This window comes from Arachis ipaensis, chromosome B5, assembly GCF_059453495.1.
Source record: "Arachis ipaensis isolate K30076 ecotype BB chromosome B5, ASM5945349v1, whole genome shotgun sequence".
NCBI classification, from domain to species: Eukaryota; Viridiplantae; Streptophyta; class Magnoliopsida; order Fabales; family Fabaceae; genus Arachis; species Arachis ipaensis.
In genome coordinates, this window is record NC_142440.1 from 133,026,283 (window position 1) to 133,048,692 (window position 22,410).

At 38.6% G+C, this 22,410-nt stretch overlaps 1 non-coding gene across 1 annotated transcript; it reads right to left on the reverse strand.

The window, feature by feature from the left end:
* Positions 1-290: 290 nt before the first annotated feature.
* LOC148565836 (small nucleolar RNA R71) lies at positions 291-398 on the reverse strand. The gene has a single exon (XR_015885154.1). It is a non-coding gene; the product is annotated as a small nucleolar RNA R71 (small nucleolar RNA).
* Positions 399-22,410: the final 22,012 nt, after the last annotated feature.

Below are 22,410 nucleotides of genomic sequence, written 5' to 3' on the forward strand. Positions count from 1 at the left end.
ACAATTTTGAGCTTAAACCTCAATTAGTTTCTTTGATGCAACAGAACTACAAGTTTCATGGACTTCCGTTAGAAGATCCTTTTCAGTTCTTAACTGAATTCTTGCAGATCTGTGATACTGTTAAGACCAATGGGGTTGATTCCGAAGTCTACAGGCTCATGCTTTTCCCATTTGCTGTAAGAGACAGAGCTAGAATATTGTTGGACTCTCTACCTAAAGATAGCCTGAACTCTTGGGATAAGCTGGTCACGGCTTTCTTAGCCAAGTTCTTTCCTCCTCAAAAGCTTAGCAAGCTTAGAGTGGATGTTCAAACCTTCAAACAGAAAGAAGGTGAATCCCTCTATGAAGCTTGGGAGAGATACAAGGAACTGACCAAGAAGTGTCCTTCTGACATGCTTTCAGAATGGACCATCCTGGATATATTCTATGATGGTCTGTCTGAATTATCAAAGATGTCATTGGACCACTCTGTAGGTGGATCTATTCACCTAAAGAAAACGCCGGCAGAAGCTCAGGAACTCATTGACATGGTTGCAAATAACCAGTTCATGTACACTTCTGAAAGGAATCCTGTGAGTAATGGGACGCCTCAGAGGAAGGGAGTTCTTGAAATTGATGCTCTGAATGCCATATTGGCTCAGAACAAAATATTGACTCAGCAAGTCAATATGATTTCTCAGAGTCTGAATGGAATGCAAGCTGCATCCAACAGTACTCAAGAGGCATCTTCTGAAGAAGAAGCATATGATCCTGAGAACCCTGCAATAGTAGAGGTGAATTACATGGGGGAACCCTATGGAAATACCTATAATCCCTCATGGAGAAATCACCCAAATTTCTCATGGAAGGATCAACAAAAGCCTCAACAAGGCTTTAATAATGGTGGAAGAAACAGGTTTAGCAATAGCAAGCCTTTTCCATCATCCACTCAGCAACAGACAGAGAATTCTGAGCAGAATCCATCTAGCTTAGCAAATATAGTCTCTGATCTATCTAAGGCCACTTTAAGTTTCATGAATGAAACAAGGTCCTCCATTAGGAATTTGGAGGCACAAGTGGGCCACTGAGTAAAAGGGTCACTGAAACCCCTCCTAGTACTCTCCCAAGCAATACAGAAGAAAATCCAAAAAGAGAGTACAAGGCCATAGCCCTACATGGTGTGGCCGAACCCAAAGAGGAGGAGGAGGGCGTGAATCCTAGTGAGGAAGACCTCCTGGGACGCTCAGTGACCAATAAGGAGTTTCTCTTTGAGGAACCAGAGGAATCTGAGGCTCATCTAGAGACCATAGAGATTCCATTGAACCTCCTTTTACCATTCATGAGCTCTGATGACTATTCATCTTCTGAAGAAGATGAAGACATTGTTGAAGAGTAAGTTGCTCAATACCTTGGTGCAATCATGAAGCTGAATGCCAAATTATTTGGTAATGAGACTTGGGAAGATGAACCTCCCTTGCTCACGAATGAACTAAATGCATTGGATAGGCAGAAATTACCTCAAAAGAAACAGGATCTTGGTAAATTCTTAATATCCTATAACATAGGCACCATGACCTTTGAGAAGGCTCTGTGTGACCTGGGGTCAGGAATAAACTTAATGCCACTCTCTGTAATAGAGAAACTTGGGATCTTTGAGGTGCAAGCTGCCAGAATCTCTTTAGAGATGGCAGACAACTCAAGAAAACAGGCTTATGGACAAGTAGAGGACGTGTTAGTAAAGGTTGAAGGCCTTTACATCCCTGCTGATTTCATAATCCTAGACACTGGGAAGGATGAGGATGAATCCATCATCCTTGGAAGACCCTTCCTAGCCACAGCAAGAGCTGTGATTGATGTGGACAGAGGAGAGTTGGTTCTCCAACTGAATGAGGACAACCTTGTGTTTAAAACTCAAGGATCTCCTTCTGTAACCATGGAGAGGAAGCATGAAAAGCTTCTCTCACTGCAGAGTCAACCAAAGCCCCCACAGTCAAATTCTAAGTTTGGTGTTGGGAGGCCACAACCAAACTCTAAGTTTGGTGTTGAACCCCCACATTCAAATTCTAAGTTTGGTGTTGGGAGGTTCCAACCTTGCTCTGATTATCCGTGAGGCTCCATGAGAGCTCACTGTCAAGCTATTGACATTAAAGAAGCGCTTGTTGGGAGGCAACCCAATGTTATTTAATCATATCTATTTTATTTTCTTTTTGTTATTTTGTGTTTTATTAGGTTGATGATCATGTGGAGTCACAAAAACTACTGAAAAATAAAAAATAGAATGAAAAACAGCATTAAAAATAGCACACCCTAGAGGAGGAACATTCTGGCGTTTAAACGCCAGAAACAAGCATCTGTCTGGCGTTTAACGCCAGAAACAAGCACCAAGCTGGCGTTTAACGCCAGAAACAAGCATCTACCTGGCGTTAAACGCCAGAAACAGGCTACATTTGGGCGTTTAACGCCAGAAACAAGCAGCAGTCTGGTGTTAAACGCCAGGATTGCACAGCAAGGGCGTTTTACACGCCTAATTGGAGCAGGGATGTTAAGTCCTTGCCCCCACTGGATCTGTGGACCCCACAGGATCCCCACCACTTCTTCTCTCCTCTTCACACCTTTTCATAACTCTCTTCCCCAAATACCCTTCACCAATCGCCTCAATCACTCTTCCCCATAAACCCCACCTACCTCCAAAATTCAAACTCTTTTCCCTCCCAAACCCAACCCTAATGGCCGAACCCTAAACCTCCCCCCACCCCTATATAAACCCCTCATTCCTTCCTCATTTTCACACAACACAACCCTTTCTTCTCCCCCTTGGCCGAATACACACCTCTCTCCCTCTCCTCCATTCTTCTTCTTCTTCTCTTTCTTTCCTTATTCTTTTGCTCGGGGACGAGAAAATATTTTAAGTTTGGTGTGGTAAAAAGCATTGCTTTTTGTTTTTCCATAACCATCAATGGCACCTAAGGCCAGAGAATCCTCAAGAAAGAGGAAAGGGAAGGGAATTGCTTCTACCTCTGAGTCATGGGAGATGGAGAGATTCATCTCAAAGGTCCATCAAGACCACTTCTATGAATTTGTGGCCAAGAAGAAAGTGATCCCTGATGTTCCTTTCAAGCTCAAAAAGAATGAGTATTCGGAGATCCGACATGAGATCCGAAGAAGAGGTTGGGAAGTTCTCACCAACCCCATTCAACAAGTCGGGATCTTAATGGTTCAAGAGTTCTATGCAAACGCATGGATCACTAGGAACCATGATCAAAGTGTGAACCCAAATCCAAAGCATTGGCTCACCATGGTTTGGGGGAAATACTTAGATTTCAGTCCGAAAAATGTAAGGCTGGCGTTCAACTTGCCAATGATGGAAGAAAACGCACGCTCCTACACTAGAAGGGTCAACTTTAATCAAAGGTTGGACCAAGTCCTCATGGACATATGTGTAGAAGGAGCTCAATGAAAGGTTGACTCAAGAGGCAAGCTGGTTCAATTGAGAAGACTGGACCTTAAGCCTGTAGCTAGAGGATGGTTGGAGTTTATTCAACGCTCAATCATTCCTACTAGCAACTGGTCTGAAGTTACTATAGACCGGGCGATCATGATCCATAGTATCATGATTGGGGAGGAAGTAGAAGTTCATGAGATTATACCTCAAGAGCTCTACAAGGTGGCTGACAAGTCCTCCACTTTGGCAAGGTTAGCCTTTCCTCACCTCATTTGCCACCTTTGCAATTCGGCTGAAATTGACATAGAGGGAGACATCCTCATTGAAGAGGATAAGCCCATCACTAAGAAAAGGATGGAGCAAACAAGAGATCATGGACTTCAACAAGAGCATGAGGAAATTCCTCACCATGAAATCCCTAAGATACCTCAAGGGATGCACTTCCCTCTACAAAACTATTGGGAGAAAATCAACACTTTCCTAGGAGAATTAAGCTCCAACATGGGACAACTAAGAATGGAGCACCAAGAGCACTCCATCCTCCTCCATGAGATTAGAGAAAATCAAAGAGCTATGAGGGAGGAGCAAGAAAGACAAGAAAGAGACATAGAGGAGCTCAAAAGCACCATTGGTTCTTCAAGAAGAGGAAGACGCCACCCTCACTAAGGTGGACCCGTTCCTTAATCTCCTTGTTCTTAATTTCCTGTTTTTCGTTTATTATGCTTTATGTTTTATTTATGTTTGTATCTTTACTATATGATCATTAGTGTTTAAGTGTCTATGTCTTAAAGCTATGAATGTCCTATGACTCCATCACCTCTCTTAAATGAAAACTGTTTTAATTACAAAAGAACAAGAAGTACATGGTTTTGAATTCATCCTTGAAACTAGTTTAATTATTTTGATGTGGTGACAATACTTTTTGTTTTCTGAATGAATGCTTGAACAGTGCATATGTCTTTTGAAATTGTTGTTTATGAATGTTAAATATGTTGGCTCTTGAAAGAATGATGAAAAATGAGAAATGTTATTTGATAATCTGAAAAATCATAAAATTGATTCTTGAAGCAAGAAAAAGCAGTGAATAAAAAGCTTGCAAAAAAAAAATGGCGAAAAAAAAGAGAGAAAGAAAAAGAAAAAGCAAGCAGAAAAAGCCAATAGCCCTTAAAACCAAAATGCAAGGGTAATAAAAAGGATCCAAGGCTTTGAGCATCAGTGGATAGGAGGGCCAAAAGGAATAAAATCTTGGTCTAAGCGGCTAAACCAAGCTGTCCCTAACCATGTGCTTATGGCGTGAAGGTGTCAAGTGAAAACTTGAGACTGAGCGGTTAAAGTCGAGGTCCAAAGCAAAAAAAGTTAAAGTCAAATGATATTATGTAACACCCTAATATTCAAATCCTTATGCTTATCACCGTAATATCATTTGACTTTAACCACCGTAATATTATGTAACACCCTAATATTCAAATCCTTATGCTCGAGTCATAAGTCAATGATATTACGGTGGTACGACTCTCAGGTGGATTTTTAATATATAAATATAGGTAATTTTCGAAAGGAGTATTAATCGAGAAGCCTGAAAAGAGTAGAAATAAAATCGCGAAGACGTATCACTCACGTTTTGACAACGCAAAGTTAAACTGCTAAGCCGAACGCGATATATGGACAAGGCATAAAGGAGATTAAGAGATAGATAACAGATAGATATTTATAGCATAAGTAAATAGCCACTAGTCGCGACCCGCGAAGTTTAGGCCGGCTAGGGTACAGTATGAAAGTAGATGACAACAGTGTATCCTAATCTCTCCCAAAGGAAACATAAGAGCCTCTATAGGCAAGTTCCAAAAGAGTTCAATACATAATATAATCTTTTCAAAACAAAGGTGGAGAGATTCTAAGCAAAACACAAAGTAGAGAAAATAAATATCTTCGCCGTCTCTCAGACGAACCACAGCTCACTTCTGAGCACCTGGACCTGTATCTGAAAAACAAGAGATATATACGGAATGAGAACCCCGGGCCCATGGGTTCCCAGTACGGTAAAAGTGCCAAATAAATTCAATGTACTGCAATAAAAACTCACTAAGCATCCTAAACTTCTTCACCAATTATTCATCCTAGGTTCTCGCTAATCCATGAATAGGCAACTATCATAAGGGAGTGCTAAATTCAATTCATGTTTCACATGTTTCCCAACTCGCTGACTCTTCCACAAATCAGACTCAGAATTATAAGCAAAATCATCACCAGTTGTTCTGCCTCAGCAATTCTATATCAATACATCATACACTCGCCTGGAGCTAGTGAAACCACATCACTGTGTCTACCCAGGAAGCTCCAGTTATCTCATTCAATAATCATCATCATCATGCAATCGCATCATCAATTCATCCCATCAAGAACAGCCCTCACACCCACTGACACCAGTATGAGGGGCCTCTCAGTTGTACAAACACAAGCAATACAGGCAAGTAATACACAAATATGGTACAAGTAGAACAAGTAGCATATAGTCAGGTAACATGGCATATATGATGTAGAAATCCAAAACAAATGGCAAACCCAAACAATTCAAACATATGCAAATGATGAATGCCTGCCCTATGGCTGATGATATCATCTGTCGGTTATATAGCCAACCAGACATGTCCTGGTAGCTAACCATTGGACAGAAACACCCATTGCGGAGCAAGTAGGTTTGAGCTACAATCCCCTTGCTACTACCCGCTCAACCCAGAGCCAGTGGAATAACCACTACTGCGGCTACTACCCAGGCGGGTGTTTACAAGCTCAACCTGGAGCGAGTGGATTCACCACTACTGCCGCTACTACCCAGGCGTCACAATCTCTGACCTGGAGCAAGTGGGACGAACCACAACCCTTGCTACTACCCAGGGTCTCAATCTCTGTCCTGGAGCAAGTGAGACGAACCACAACCCTTGCTACTACCCAGGATCTCAAAACATACATTCGTTCAGTTTAGAAGCAATCATCACTGTTATCAAATCTCAAACATTAACCTGGAGCAAGCGGGAGGAACCACCACCTTACTACTACCCAGGTATCACAAATACACATGTGTTCAAGACTCCATAATTAAACTCATTTATCATAAACATCCTTTCCCGTCTCATACCCGGAGCAAGTGGACAACGCCACTGCCTACTACCCGGGGTCACACATCACATTTCAACCTTTTTCATTGTTATCCATGTAACACATTCATTTATTAATCATATAGGCATTTATACTCAGCCATAAACAATAATGGCCTTGCCGTAACCCGGCAATAACTCAGCCATCCGGCCCATGGTTCAATCAAGAACCGGCTATTTATCAATAATTATAGCCTTTCGGCTCATGGCTTACACGGTACTTCCACCGTCACCTTCCATATCTCATATAATCATATCTGATCATCATTGATCATAACCTTTTCCCTTGCTTCACTTGCAAGTTACCACATCCCCTAGTTCCTTCCTCATTGCTAGGCATATCATAATGATTTAATACCTAAGGGATGAGATTGGAGGCTTAGAAGTATGAGATTTGGCTTTAAAAATTCAAAAACCATCTTTGGCATGAAAACAGGGCCACGCGTACGCGCACTCCACGCGCACGCGCGGATGGCCAAAAACTCATCGACGCGCAAATGTCATACGCGCGAACGCGCGGGTTGAAAAATATCCAAACGGCGCGCAAGCGTCAGCCACGCGTACACGTGGGTGCTCTTGCGCCCATGCACAAAACTGGCACAACTCTCTGGAAAATAGCTGGGCATTGGGTGTAGCGCATCGACGCGCACGCGCACACCACGCGCACGCGTGGATGGTGCCTTTTTGAAAAACGACGCGTATGCGCCAAGTGCGCCTACGCGTGGAGGGTCATTCTGCTAAAAATTTTCTAAGTTAAAAGCTGCAGAATTTACAGATTCAACCCCCAATCTTCCGACGGACATAAATTTCTCATTTTAAATCATTTTTCACCCGTTCTTCAAACGGCATGGACGTCCCGGATCCAATTTCATTTCTAAACAGATTTAGCACAAAACAGAGATTCGTAGTCCAAGTTATGTCCCGTCAAAGTGTGCCCAAAAACTATGTTTTCATACAAAACCACAAGGTGCCATTTTCAAAACAAGCAATTTTCAACTCTTTTCAAAATCAACCAAAACATGCCAATTTCAACCCTTTTTGAAATCAATCAAAATGTACCAAAATTCACATCAAGCCATCCTCAACTCACACATTGACACTTTACCAAAAATTCCCAAAACCACATCCAACCATTTTAACACTTCTCAATCAAATGGCTAAAGGACAAACACAATATCATGTCATACATCCTTCCTCATCTCAATTTCCAATAATACCATTTCCAATCAACCATCATTATACATAATCAATATCATACTCACTATCACGTAATTTCACCCACAAATCAACCTTAATCATTCCCCAAGTATATATCACAACATACATATCTCTAATGCATCATCATACCATCAAGGCATCAATAATCATAATCACATATATGATCACATAATATATCTCAACCGAACCAAACATACCTCATCTACATAAATTCACCCAAAATTACCAAATTCCACACTTCAACTTCTCAAACCTTATTATTCAATAACCAACCTAATCATTCATATATTCATTATCTGAAATTCATTCAATCACTTGTGCCATCATACAATGCACACATCGACTTACCTTTCTTACCTCTTTCTGGCCTCCGGCCCAAAATTCACGGCCTCCGGCCCAATTTTCACAATTTAAATGCATAAACCACAAAATCAATACTCATTAACCAGTACATCAAATTCTCAATACACCAAGCATACAAGGTCACACAATTCTCAACCCAATCATTAATTCACGTTACATATCAACTATGCATATTAGCACCAACCATTTACATAATCCAAACTTAATCCTAGGGGCATCTAGCCTAGGAATTCTCATCACAACACATGGTACTTAAATGAAACTTAAACCGTACCTCTTGTAGCCAAACCAATTGAGCCTCTTCTTTGGAATTCTTCACCAACCTTAGCTCCAAGCCTTACCAAAGCTCCTCAAGTAATACCAATCTCCCAATTGTGCACCAACATCACCAAATACACTAACATAACCAATATCACATACATACATCAACTTAGGGCTCATAAAAATGACAAATTACAAGGGTTTGAGCACTTCTTACCTCAGCCCATATGAAGTAGGGATAGAACCCACTTAGAATCCATGTTGGAGTATCCCTAAACACCCAAAATCATAAGATTTCAACACTAACTACCCAAAAATATGTAACAGTGAGGAATTTCGAAAACTGGGCAGAGATGAATGGAATACTCACCACCAAACTTAGATAGAATTGTAGAGGATGAGAAGAGCGACACGTGGCCGCAAACGGCTTGTCAATCGGAGCTCCGTAGCTCAAGTTATGGTGGTTTGAAGATCAAAGAGAGTTAGGTTTTCTCTCTTCTCTTCTCTCTTCCCAATTTCAGCGCCCAACACCCCTTCTTTAGGGCAAAATGAGCTGAAATGCTCATAACTAATATTTATATATGTTGGGTCTTGGGCCCACTTAGGCCCGGTTCACTTATTTTTGTCCGTTGGCCCAATTTTGGACCAAAACCTTTAAGATTAGCGCTCTAAATCGCACTTCAAATATTTCTACCTCTCCTAATTATAATTCCTCATTTCTTAATCCTACTTACTCATAATCAATTTTCTCAGCTGCAGTACCAGACAGGTCTCAACCGGTACTGCCGGTCAAAATTTCACTGCGCGCTTTTACGCAGAAAACTATGTCTTCCGACTCGGAAAAATTCACTGAATCCAAATATCATATTTAAATCATCAAATTCCAATTGCCAAATCTTCCAACCATATTCGCTCCTATTTAACTTATTATTTAATTAATTTCAGTTAGACCGGGTATTACAGATAGGAGGGCCTAAAGGAATAAAATCTTGGTCTAAGCGGCTAAACCAAGCTGTTCCTAACCATGTGCTTATGGCGTGAAGGTGTCAAGTGAAAACTTGAGACTGAGCGGTTAAAGTCGAGGTCCAAAGCAAAAAAAAAAAGAGTGTGCTTAAGAACCCTAGACACCTCTAATTGGGGACTTTAGCAAAGCTGAGTCACAATCTGAAAAGGTTCACCGAGTTATGTATCTGTGCATTTATGTATCCGGTGGTAATACTGGAAAACAAAGTGCTTAGGGCCACGGCCAAGACTCATAAAGTAGCTGTATTCCAGAATCAACATACTGAACTAGAAGAATCAATAACACTATCTGAATTCTGAGTTCTCATAGATGCCAATCATTCTGAACTTCAAGGGATAAAATGAGATGCCAAAACTATTCAAGAGGCAAAAAGCTACTAGTCCCGCTCATCTGATTGGAGCTAAGTTTCATTGATATTTTGAAATTTATAGTATATTCTCTTCTTTTTATCCTATTTAATTTTCAGTTGCTTGGGAACAAGCAACAATTTAAGTTTGGTGTTGTGATGAGCGGATAATTTATACGCTTTTTAGCATTATTTTTACATAGTTTTTAGTATGATTTAGTTAGTTTTTAATATATTTTTATTAGTTTTTAAATAAAAATCACATTTCTGGACTTTACTATAAGTTTGTGTGCTTTTCTGTGATTTCAGATATTTTCTGGCTGAAATTGAGGGACTTGAGCAAAAATCAGATTTAGAGGTTGAAGAAGGACTGCAGATGCTATTGGATTCTGACCTCCCTGCACTCAAAGTGGATTTTCTGGAGCTACAAAACTCCAAATGGTGCGCTCTCAATTGCTTTGGAAAGTAGACATCCAGGGCTTTCCATCAATATATAATAGTTCATACTTTGCCCGAGTTTAGACAACGCAAACTGGTATTCAACGCCAGCTTTCTGCCCTATTCTGGAGTTAAACGCCAGAAACAGGTTGCAAAGTGGAGTTAAACGCCAGAAACATGTTACAAACTGGCGTTCAACTCCAAGAGAAGCCTCTACACGTGAAAGCTTCAATGCTCAGCCCAAGCACACACCAAGTGGGCCCCGAAAGTGGATTTCTGCATCATTTACTCATTTCTGTAAACCCTAGTAACTAGTTTAATATAAATAGGACTTTTTACTATTGTATTTAGATTTTTTGAAACATCTTTGATAAGTTTTATGCTATCTTAGACCTTTATGGGGGCTGGCCATTCGGCCATGCCTGGACCATTATCACTTATGTATTTTCAACGGTAGAGTTTCTACACACCATAGATTAAGGTGTGGAGCTCTGTTGTTCCTCATGAATTAATGCGAAGTACTATTGTTTTTCTATTCAATTCAATCCTATTTCTTATCTAAGATATACACTTGTTCTTCAACCTGAGGAAGGTGATGATCCGTGACACTTATCACCATTCCCACCCATGAACGCGTGCCTGACAACCACCTCTGTTCTACTTGCAATCGCTTAAGTGCATATCTCTTAGCCTCCTGGTTCATGACGCATGGTTGCCTCGCCTGACAACTGAGCCTTCCATTCCATGAGATCAGAGTCTTCGTGGTATAGGCTAGAATTATTGGCGGCCATTCTTGAGATCTGGAAAGTCTAAACCTTGTCTGTGGTATTCTGAGTAGGATCTGGGAAGGGATGGCTGTGACGAGCTTCAAACTCACGAGTGCTGGGCGTAGTGACAGACGCAAAAGGATGACTGAATCCTATTCTAGTATGATCAAGAACCGACAGATGAATAGTCGTGCGGTTACATCGCATTTTGGACCATTTTCACTGAGAGGACGGGATGTAGCCATTGACAACGGTGATGCCCTGCATAAGCTTGCCATGGAAATGAGTAGGAATGATTGGATAAAGAAAGCAGGAAAGCAGAGGTTCAGGAGGAACGAAAGCATCTCTATACGCTTATCTGAAATTCTCACCAATGAATTACATAAGCATCTCTATCCTATTTTATGTTTTATTTATCTTTTAATTATTAAAACTCCATAACCATTTGAATCCGCCTGACTGAGATTTACAAGGTGACCATAGCTTGCTTCAAGCCGACAATCTCCGTGGGATCGACCCTTACTCACGTAAGGTTTATTACTTGGACGACCCAGTGCACTTGCTGGTTAGTTGTGCGAAGTTGTGACAAAGTGTGTGAATTACGTTCCGAGCACCAAGTTTTTTTGGTGCCGTTGTTAAGGATTACAATTTCGTGTACCAGTAAACATGTTTATTGTTTTGTTCGACATTGGTAATTGACTAACAATTTACCATTTTGTTTTGACATTGGCAATTAGCGAACTATTTACCGTTTCATTTTGACGTTGTTAATTAGCAAACTATTTACCGTTTCGTTTTGACATTGGTAATTAGCGAAGCCAATTCGTGGCTTTCATATTAAAAAGTTCGAATTGTGGCTTTTACTTTTGTAGCCGCTTAGTGTAGTGCTCATGGTGTTATTGGCTCCCGGGGTGATCAGTCCCGTGAGGCTATGATCGCGCCGAATTGGTTAGTTGACAAGCCAAATAAAGATAAAAATAGAGATAACAGTAGAATAAAATAAAAAATTGAAACATGTTAAGCAATGACAAAAGTTAACAAAATAATTCAACACAAAGTAAAGCGGGTGTTACTGAGTCAGGAAAACGGGTGGTCGTCCTGGATTCTTAGGGTAGAACCTTGTCAAATTTGCCACGTTCCATGTTCGGGGTACCTCTTTCCCGTCTAGACGTTCCAACTTGTAAGCCCTGTTGCCGACCACCTTTCTTACTCTGTATGGGCCTTCTCAATTAGCCGCCAGCTTCCCTTCCCCGGAGGTTGGGAGGCCTATGTCGTTGCGTCGTAGGACTAGGTCATTTGGCTCAAAACTCCTCCTTAGCACTCTGGCGTTGTAACGAAGGGCTATTCTTTGCTTTAGTTCCGTCTCCGACAAGTGCACCATTTCCCTGGTTTCGTTGACCAGGTCCTTTTCTACAGCTTCCTCGACTGCACCCAGGAGTAGCCGTGGACTCGGCTCCCAGACCTCTACGGAGATCACTGCGTCAACCCCGTAGGTAAGTCAGGAAGGAGTTTTCTCGGTGGAGGATTGATGTGTTGTTCTATAGGACCATAGGACTGACGCGAGTTCGTCTGCCCACACCCCCTTCTTCTGGTCGAGTCATTTCTTGAGTCCTTGGAGGATGACTTTATTTATGGCTTCAACTTGGCCATTGCTCTGTGGATTCTCCATTGACGAGAACCTCTATTTTATCCCTAGGCCCGTAAGAAACTCCCTAAACTTCTTGTCCATGAACTGCGTCCCATTGTCCAATATCATGGACTCTGGGATTCTGAATCTGAAAATTACCTGTCTCCACATGAACTTATGGCAATTTGCTGATGAAATGCTGGCCAGTGGCTCCGCTTCGACCCACTTTGTGTAGTAATCAATGGCCACGATAAGGTATTTAACCTGTTCAGGGCCTACCGGGAAAGGTCCCAGAAGGTCAATGCCCCATTGGCTGAAAGGTCGGGAGGCCATTAGCAAACTTAACTCGGTTGCCGAGGTCTTATGAAAGTTAGCGTTCTCCTGGCAGTTATTGCATCTCTTGACGAATTCTTGGGAGTCCGACATCATCAAGGGCCAAAAGTAACCGGCCCTTACGAGCTTCCGGGCCAAAGCTTTTCCCTCGATATGGTGGCTGCAACACCCCTCATGGACTTTGATAGAGAGAATTAGTGTTGATCTAGAATTTCACAAAATAGAGTCTCGTTGCAAGTATAGGCCAAATCAACAACTAACTCCCACAATCAAAGTTTAGATCTTTCAAATACAAAACATATAAACCGAGAGTAATGAAATCTCGGGTCGTTCTCCCTAGGAATGCAATTGAAGTGTTACACTTTCGGTTGTGAGGACAAAGGGGTTTTGAAATCAAGAAATGAAAGATTAAAAGAAGTAAGAAATAAAAGAACTAAGAAATGATCAAAATTGATATAAATGCAAGTCAAAAGGGAAGCAAGGTCAAAACTTAGTGAAAATGCTATTAATGCATAGAAAACCTTGACTTGGAAATGAAAATCCCAAGGAATCCTATCACCGCCATAACCACAACTATGGTAATTATGATGAGTCAATCTCGCCTAGTTAACCCCTAACATCGAGGAGTAGGTCAAGCAAGCATAATTGACCTTAATCCATAAGTCCTAGCTAACTTACCAAATTAATTGGTAAAAAGTTAGCTTCAATGGAAACAAGAGTCAACTAACTACCCAAGAATTACCACTAAATGTCGGACATCATGACTCTAGTATTCTAGGAACTCAAACCCCCAAGCCAAGGTGTGAAAATCTACTCAGAATTATCAAGTGGCATTTTTACAAACACTTAGTGGTCATAAAACCAAAACATAGGAAAATGGAAACTATATCCAAACTATTCACAATATCAACAATTGACATTTAATCAAACATAAAGAAAGCATAAAATACTAAATTCATCAAGCAAAACTTCAAGAACTCAAAATTGCAAATGTTAACAAAGTGCTTGAACTAAAAGGAAAAATGAAAACAAAGATGCTATAATTAAAGAGAAAATTAAGAGTACTTACAATTAAAGAAGCAAAATCCAAGATCAAACTTGCTATAAAATGCTACATTCAAAACCCTAGGAGAGCATTTGCTATCTACAGTACTCCTACTCCTAAGGATGCTTTCTACTAAGGAAAAACTAAAACAAAACCTAATACTAATTAATGCCTTCATATGTGTTGATACTCCCTTCAATTTGGCTTCAGCACACTCAAAATTGGGCCAAGAGCCCCCCAAAAATCACGGATCACGTGTTTCATTATTGAAACCATGTGCAGGGACCTGTGCGTACGCACAGGTGTGTGCGTACGCACACTTTGCTGAATGTTCATCTGTGCGTACATACAGAGGGTTGTGCGCATGCACACATGCTAATTCCTTCTTGTGCGTACGCACGCTTGCTTGTGCGTACGCACACTTGACTGTGTGTGTTTTTCCTTGTTTTCTTCATGTGTTCTCTCTTGTACATGCTTTCTTCCACTTTTACCAACCCATTCTTGCCTAAATGACCTGAAATCACTCAAAACATATCACGGCATCGAATGGCATGAAAGTGGAATTAAAAATCACTAAAAAATGCATGTTTTCATATTTAGGTCCAAATTGGGGAGATAACACAAAAGTATGCTATATTGGTGCTTAAGTGTGAGTTTATGTGATTAAATCCATTCAAATCAAGCCAAAATATCTCATCAAATATGGACTCATCAGACTTCCCTTAACACGTAGTCCATTTGATCGGGGCGTAGGCACTTCAACAGGGGTTGGCTCAGTCTTCTCTTAAATAGCTGGCCCTGTACTATTACATACTTGGCTGCCTCCCTCCTTAACACCTTCGCAGCCTTGTCAGACACAGGATGGCCACTGAATCGGTCAGGCCGTCAATCTCTAGGCATTTGTCATTGAACCTATCAAGATACCTCCTGGTCAGTTCTCCGCTTCTTTGGGTCACCCCTAGAAGGTTGATCGGGCGCTTGGCTTTGGCAATGCGCGTGGTAAATTATGCTAGAAAACCACAGGTTATGTCCGCAAAAGTCGTCACAGACCCTTGAGGGAGAGCATTGAACCACCGGATTGCCGGTCCTGCCAGAGTCACAGGAAAAGTGTGACATCTCACCTCGTCGCCCACACCCTCCAGGTTCATCCTGGCCTCAAAGGCCGTTAGGTGTTCCTGGGGGTCCTGGGTTCCGTCGTATCTCATGTCCGTTGACTTGTCAAAATGTTTTGGAAGCCAGACCTCGAGAATGGAGTGGTGAAAAGGGGTTGCTCTCATGATTTTGGGGTTTCGTCACCTCCTTGGTCTCTCCTTGCTCTCTTCTCGGTCTTCCTCCTCAGCGTGTGTCGCCAAGGGCTGGGTGTAGATTATAAGGTCTTGTCGTCTCCTCGGTATTTTCCTGCTTTTCCCTTGGGCCTCCAACTCCGCGCGGGTCGGTGGGGACCGGGATCCCGGTGTCCGTCTGGCGTGGTTCCTCCGGGGGCTTCTTCCTCGGACTTCCCCTCTTCTTTGGGGAGACCGGGAACGAGGTTGACTCGAGTCCGGCTGGTAGCGCTCCCTGGTCGCCAGCTCCCTCTCAAGGTTTTGCACCCTGTGGTGAAACTCCTACATTATCCTTGCGCTGTCGCTTTCCGTTCCTCCGAAAGGGCGCCTTTCCCTGGAACGGGAGGGAAGCTCATCCCCGCGAGAGGGGGATCTCGTGCATTCACGGGAAGAAGCCAAGGAGGCCACCCTACTGGTTCGGTGAGCGTTCTCCTCTACGCGCGACTCGCCTCCCTCTTGTCCTTCCACTGGGCCCAATAGAAAATCCATTCAGGCCAGGTCCCCACAAACGGCGCCAATGTTCGGTTAGTCGGTTGGTTCCTGAACGGGTCGGAGATGCTGGGTATACAATTATGGGACCTGGATGCGGGTTGCTCGTGCGTGACTGGACCTCTCGGGCAAGCGTTGGAGGGAGAGGAAAGGAGCTTCATAACCTCCCGGGTTGATGGAGTGATGAGAGGGGGAGCACCTGCAAAAAGGACTCCGACGCTCAAGTCAGAATCTATACAAGGTGGCAGAAAAGGTGAGGGTTAGCTGATGTACCTTGGGGGAGGCGTAGGGCCCTCCCCTTATATAGTCTGCACTTAGGATGGATCCCACGGGAGCAGACCCACCTTCCAAAAAACTTCCTTCTCCAGCTATCACATACCTCGTGGAAGGAGAGGAGGTGTCTCGGATTTTCTTCTGGCTCGGATTTTGCGTACCTGTCGAGTCTGCCGGCTGGACCGAAGCATTAGACCAACTGGACCGGACAAAACAATAATTAATTTTTATAAATAGTATTTTTGTATAACGATATAATCATTATATTGGGAGATTCTATGGTGCTGAAACTCAATTTTATCTTCACCTAATGAAGTAACGTGACTTCTTTTTTATGGTTACGCGTGTTCCATGGAAGTGACGGTCTCATTGCAGTTGTCACAGCTGATTCCAATACAATTAGAATCGGGATCCACAAATCACAGTATTTGTCCCTCAAATTACTTAGCTATAAACTTAAAACGGATCATAAACACATATTAAATTACAAGACCAAATAATAAAAAAAAATCAATTTTCTAGTGTCTATTATTTGATATTGAATTTTCTTTTATAATATTTAAAATTTATTTATTTCTATATTTTAAATTAAATATTAACTATTTAAACTTTTTTATTAATTAAATATCAAATTTTAAAATTCTATATCAAACACCATAAGAAAAAAAATATTTCTCATGTTTTGTTATTATTAATAAAATTATGAACAATCTTAAACTCCACATATCACAATACACTAAAGGTCACTATTAGAAGCATCACTTATTAGGTATCCAAGTGTGAGTATCTATTAATACAGTGAAATGTATATAGTAGCTAGGTTATCATTATGCAATTGTTCTTATAATTAATCTTTTGACCTTTTATTTTTTAGTCAATATTTTTGTTTTATCATTTTTCAAAAGACAGTGATGTAATTTAATTTAATTACCAGATTTATAGTCAAAATAGTTTATTTTAAAAGAACATATATAAATAATTTTTATCTTTAAAATTATAAAAATAATTAGTCTAATTAGTTATTATATAAATCAATCTTATTTATCATGTTAACATTAAATCTATACTATTCTCTAATAATATCGAACCAATTTGATTATAAATTTTAACTAATTATGTCGAATTTATTTTATAAATAGATAGAAATATTATCCCCAAAATCCATTTTTATATTTTGAATTAAGAAACTTTGACGATTTTATATCAAAAATATATTTAAGAGTAAGAGAAATAATCAACATCGACATAAAGTCACAAAAAAATCAACATCGACATAAGTATACTAATGATTCATTCAAATTTTTTTTTGTGTTATTTGAAAGTAAAAGATGTAACTTTTACAAAACACAATTAATAAAAATGATAGTGATATACTAAACCATGATACATGTGTGAGTATATATATTTCCCTATAACCAGATATTTAGTGTAACTTCTAATTTAATTTTTTAAGGAAGGCAACATTTTTGTTTAAGTATTATGAGTTTATGACATGATCAAAAAAATTTCTTAGTCATAAACTTTTTTCTTTGGATTTTTTTTACTGGCCATAAACTCTTTTTTTTCCTATTAGTAATAGAGGTCTATTATTTATTTATTGCTCAAATCCAAGCTAAATTGATTAACAATTTTACTGTACACAGTCCATTTTTAAATTGCATGAAAGTTTCATCATAATCCAAAGTCAGGTCCATAAAGAGATAAACTAAAATAATATAAAGCATTATCAAATATATTTCTTTTAATGAATCATTAATGTGTTTATGGCTAATTTTAAGTTTATCGCTAAGTATATCGAAGGACAAATACTATCTTCTGTGGGTCCCGCTTATATTTATACTGAGATCAACTGTGATTATTTTATTGGAATAGGTACTTTTATAAGACACGCGTAACACAAAGAGAATGACACCTTACTTCAGTAGGTGATGATAAATTTGAATTTCAGCACCATAAAACTTCCCTCATTATATTACATTCTCCTGTAAACTTAATCTTTTGAAAAAAATGGTATTATAATAGAAAAATTTGAAATTAAACTTGAAAGAGACATGGAGTATTTTTCGCTAATGATTTTTAAAGGATAAAAATAAAAACCCAATATGAGAGTGGTATTATGTTCATTTTTATGATAGAGAACATGATCATTTACTAATAAAAAATTTTTTGATTCTACACATTATTTTGAGAAAATATGAATCTTTCGTTAAAGATTTATTAAATAATTAATAATAAAAGTTAATTATGTGAAGTTTTTATTTATAATATATAAGAAAGGGTTTAAACACATGACCAACTGCCATCATTATTATCACTACATTACTCATCTTCATTATTATAATTTCTATTTTTACTATTTTTATTATATAATTATATTTTATTATTATCATTATCTTTTCTACTATCATTAATACTAACACCATCAATATTATCATTTCCTTCTCACATTTCTTATGTGATAATATTTTTCTCTTTTAAAAGATATTTAGACTGACATTATCTTTTCTTCTTTAAATCCGATATCATTTTTAATAATTATTCTTCTCTACTTAAACACTATCGATAAAGAAATTTTTAAAAATAAGTTAATTAATAGTTTAGTTCGTGGGAATTTAAAAAATTCACAAATTATAAATACTACCTCTCTCAAAAAATTAGTTTTCATTACTGTTTAACAAATTTTTTAACGGAAGTTCATATTATCTCAAAATAATAATATTGAAAAACTAAAGTGTTCTTTTTTTTTTTATAAGAGGTCACGTTATTCTTTGTAAAAATGACAAAAATTAAATTAGATCATTACTTATTTTTAAAATTTTTTTAAGACTATGTTACAAGTATTAAAAGAACTAGTCAATTAGGCTACATTTAAAAGAGAGATTCAAACTAAAAGATAAAAATTAAAAGATAGAAACTGAAAGATTAAAATTTAATTAAATCACTGTATTGTGTTTGGTGTGTGATGTACAAAATTGAATTATGTCTCAATATTTTATTTAGTTCAAAATAAAAACAGAGACTAAAATAAATAAAATAACTAAATTATCCTTACTATTTGAAATGAAAAAACACAAAGAAAATCCTAACCCTATATTGTTGCCATCCCCATTTCCTTTCTCATTTGTCAATTCCAGAGCTCCAAAGTCAGACAACCCCATTTCGCTGGCATCACTCCCCTTCTCGGCGTCAAGTTTGTCTCGGGCAAGGAAGTCTTTTCATTATTTATTCGTTTATACAAATACAGTACTCTCATCTAGGGTGTGCATGGGCGGGTGAAACCGGGTTTGATGTGATCCAGATCCGACTCGAAATATATACCGGGCCTATTTATTAGACCCAAACCCGACCCTAGACCCGATGAAACCTATACACTTTCGGGCCACGATTATACCGGGTAAAAACCGGGCCGTTAACACTATATTACCTTGATACCTTCTTATAAGCTAGCATGTGAAAATATCCAAATTTCCAAGACTCCAACCATTATTTGACATGGTAAAATTCACTTAGAAAAATATAACAAGAACCAACTCTTCTCTAAAATTAAAGCATAACCATAATCAATACTAATATTGTCTAATAACACGAAATATTTAAATCAATATAAATAATACAATATTATACATTAGTCTAAAATCTTATGCATTTTAAACATAAAACATTAACTTATAGTCCTATAATAACTAATAACATAAAATATTAAGGTTTACAATACTTAAATTTCACATAAGAATAGCCATCATTCATCACTAATAACACAAAATATTAATTGTGTATGATGACCGGGCCACCGGGCCGACTTCGGGTGACCCGAGTCATGGCCCGGACCTGACCCACAATAATGACCGGGTCTATTTTTGAGACTCTTACCCGACCCTAGACCCGGTGAAATCAAACCAAAATAGCCCCTAAAGTGTTCGGGGCCGAGCCATGCACACCCCTACTCTCATCCTATCTCTCGCGTTCTCCATTGCTCTCTGCCAATCTCTCTTACTTTCTGTCACTGTTGGCCTCTATCCTTCTCTCTCTTTCTCCATGTCTCTCTCCCTATCCATGACTAGTGTTTATCACTACATCTTACTTGGTTGTAACAAATTGATAACAAATTAAAGTTATAACAAATTTATAATGAATAACACATTGGTATATAGAATTAATCATAAAAAATTGAATACAAAGAAGACAATCTTAATGCAAGAAATTAACCACATTGATAGTAAGAATTAACGACAACAAAAACGCCAATAGAGAAGACAAATTCTGTAAATACAAATCTATACAACTTCATGTACAAAAAATTTAGCAACAAAAACAAAAAAATTCAGAGAATACAAGCTTCATACAAATATAGAGTATGAGAAAAAAAAAGCACCCATAAACCTGAAGAGAAGATATTCCATTAACGACAACAAAAGCGAGCAGAAAAGAGAAGAGAAGAAAAGCAAAATGGAAGAGGAGAAAGTGAATTGAAAAAACAACTTATCAACAAATGCAAACACAGTGGCTAGAAGACGAAGATGCGACCACGATTAACTTTGGTCACAGTGGCTATGACGACAACAAGGAGGTGGTGGTCCTTGCAGTGGCAATAGGACAGCGAGTGATAGCAAGTTCTCTTCAATGGTGGCCCTGCGTTGGAGAAGAGAAGCAGGTGAGAAGAACTAAAGAGTCCCTAATTAGACACAAAAGGTAAACTTGAAATTCTAAATTTGGAATAAGGGTATTTTTGAAAAAAAAATTATTAGTTAAATTTTATTTTCTGTCTCTAAAAAAATCTTAGGCTAATAAATATACAGTTGGGCTACACATCCATATAATTTTTCATCCAAGTCCATCCAAACTGGCCTAACACCAAAAAAATCCAATCCCATAAAATGAGCATGTATTCACGCGCACAAATCCCCAAAACGTTTAACATTCATTCGCTCCCTTCATTATGAAACAACGTTCCTTCTTCAACCTCGAAACTGCCATTGGAGAAGTTTAAATCTCTCTCAAAATCTCTCAAAACTCCATCGTGTTCTCTGCGAAAATTGCTCTTACTCCAGAATCGCGTCAAGCTTTCGAAAGGAAGAAGAAAAAACAAACAAAAACAAGAACAGAGACTCCGCAAGGTATGAGAAAAACTGTCGTTATTATATTCATTTAATTTCTCTCAAGACTCGCATTTCTCCTAGTTCGATTTAAGGTTTAGTGAATTGAGTTGCTTCATTTAGTAGATCGGCTTATTCTGAATCCATTTTTATTGCGTAACTAGGGCATACGAATAGAAAATGTGTTGTTATTTTCTTTTTGTGATATATTGATCGGTTCATTGGTATTGGTCATTTTGATTCACTTGATTGTTAGTGTGTTCAGTAGAGTTCTTTTGGATGTAGAAATATTTTTTTTGCTGATTGAATGTTTATCACGTTTTATTCAAAACATGAATGGAGTTCGGTTCAGTGGAGTTGGTCATTTTGATTCACTTGATTGTTAGTGTGTTCAATTGAGTTCTTTTGGATGCAGAAATATTTTTCTTGATGATTGAATGTTTATCATGTTTTATTCAACACATGAATGTTGTTCGGTTTAGTGGAGTTGCTCATTTTGATTCACTTGATTGTTAGTGTATTCAGTTGAGTCCTTGTGCATGCAGAAATATTTTTATTGATGATTAAATGTTTATCACATTTTATTTAGCACATGAATGTTATTTGGTTCAGTGGAGTTGCTCGTTTTGATTCACTTGATTAAAATGTGCATGCTTGTGCTTGTCAATGTATTGAGTGAATTATTGACCAAATTTTTTTGTCCTTACAGTAAAAATGAATAAGACAATGGTGACAAAGAAGGAGAAGCCGCGCTATAACGTAAGCATATGTATGCATTAAATATATTTATCGCCTTTTATTCGAATAAAGTCTATGTTGTAATGAAATTGCAAAAAAAAAAATAAAAAATAAAAAAATAGTTAATTTCATATGCAACTATTATGATTGATGCAACTTTTTTGCTGTCTGCTACTACTGGATCTGCGAGATGTGTTGCTGAGCTAATGAAATTCAGAAGAAATTGTACAATATTTGCATATTATTAATATTAGCAACAACTGCATAAGTTTGAGGATTTTATTTTTAGCGGCTTTAACATGCATACGTTTGTTTTGTGTCTTTACTTTGTAATTTTATTTCTGTTGTAATTAGTTTATATTCAGCTTTCACTATACTTACTCCTTAACGCCTTGTTGTTGTGTTACCAATAAAATTACATTTCTCGCGTTTTTATTATTTTATTTTATTTTCTTTTACTAATAAAACCATTTTGGGAAAAATTGTATGTTCATCCA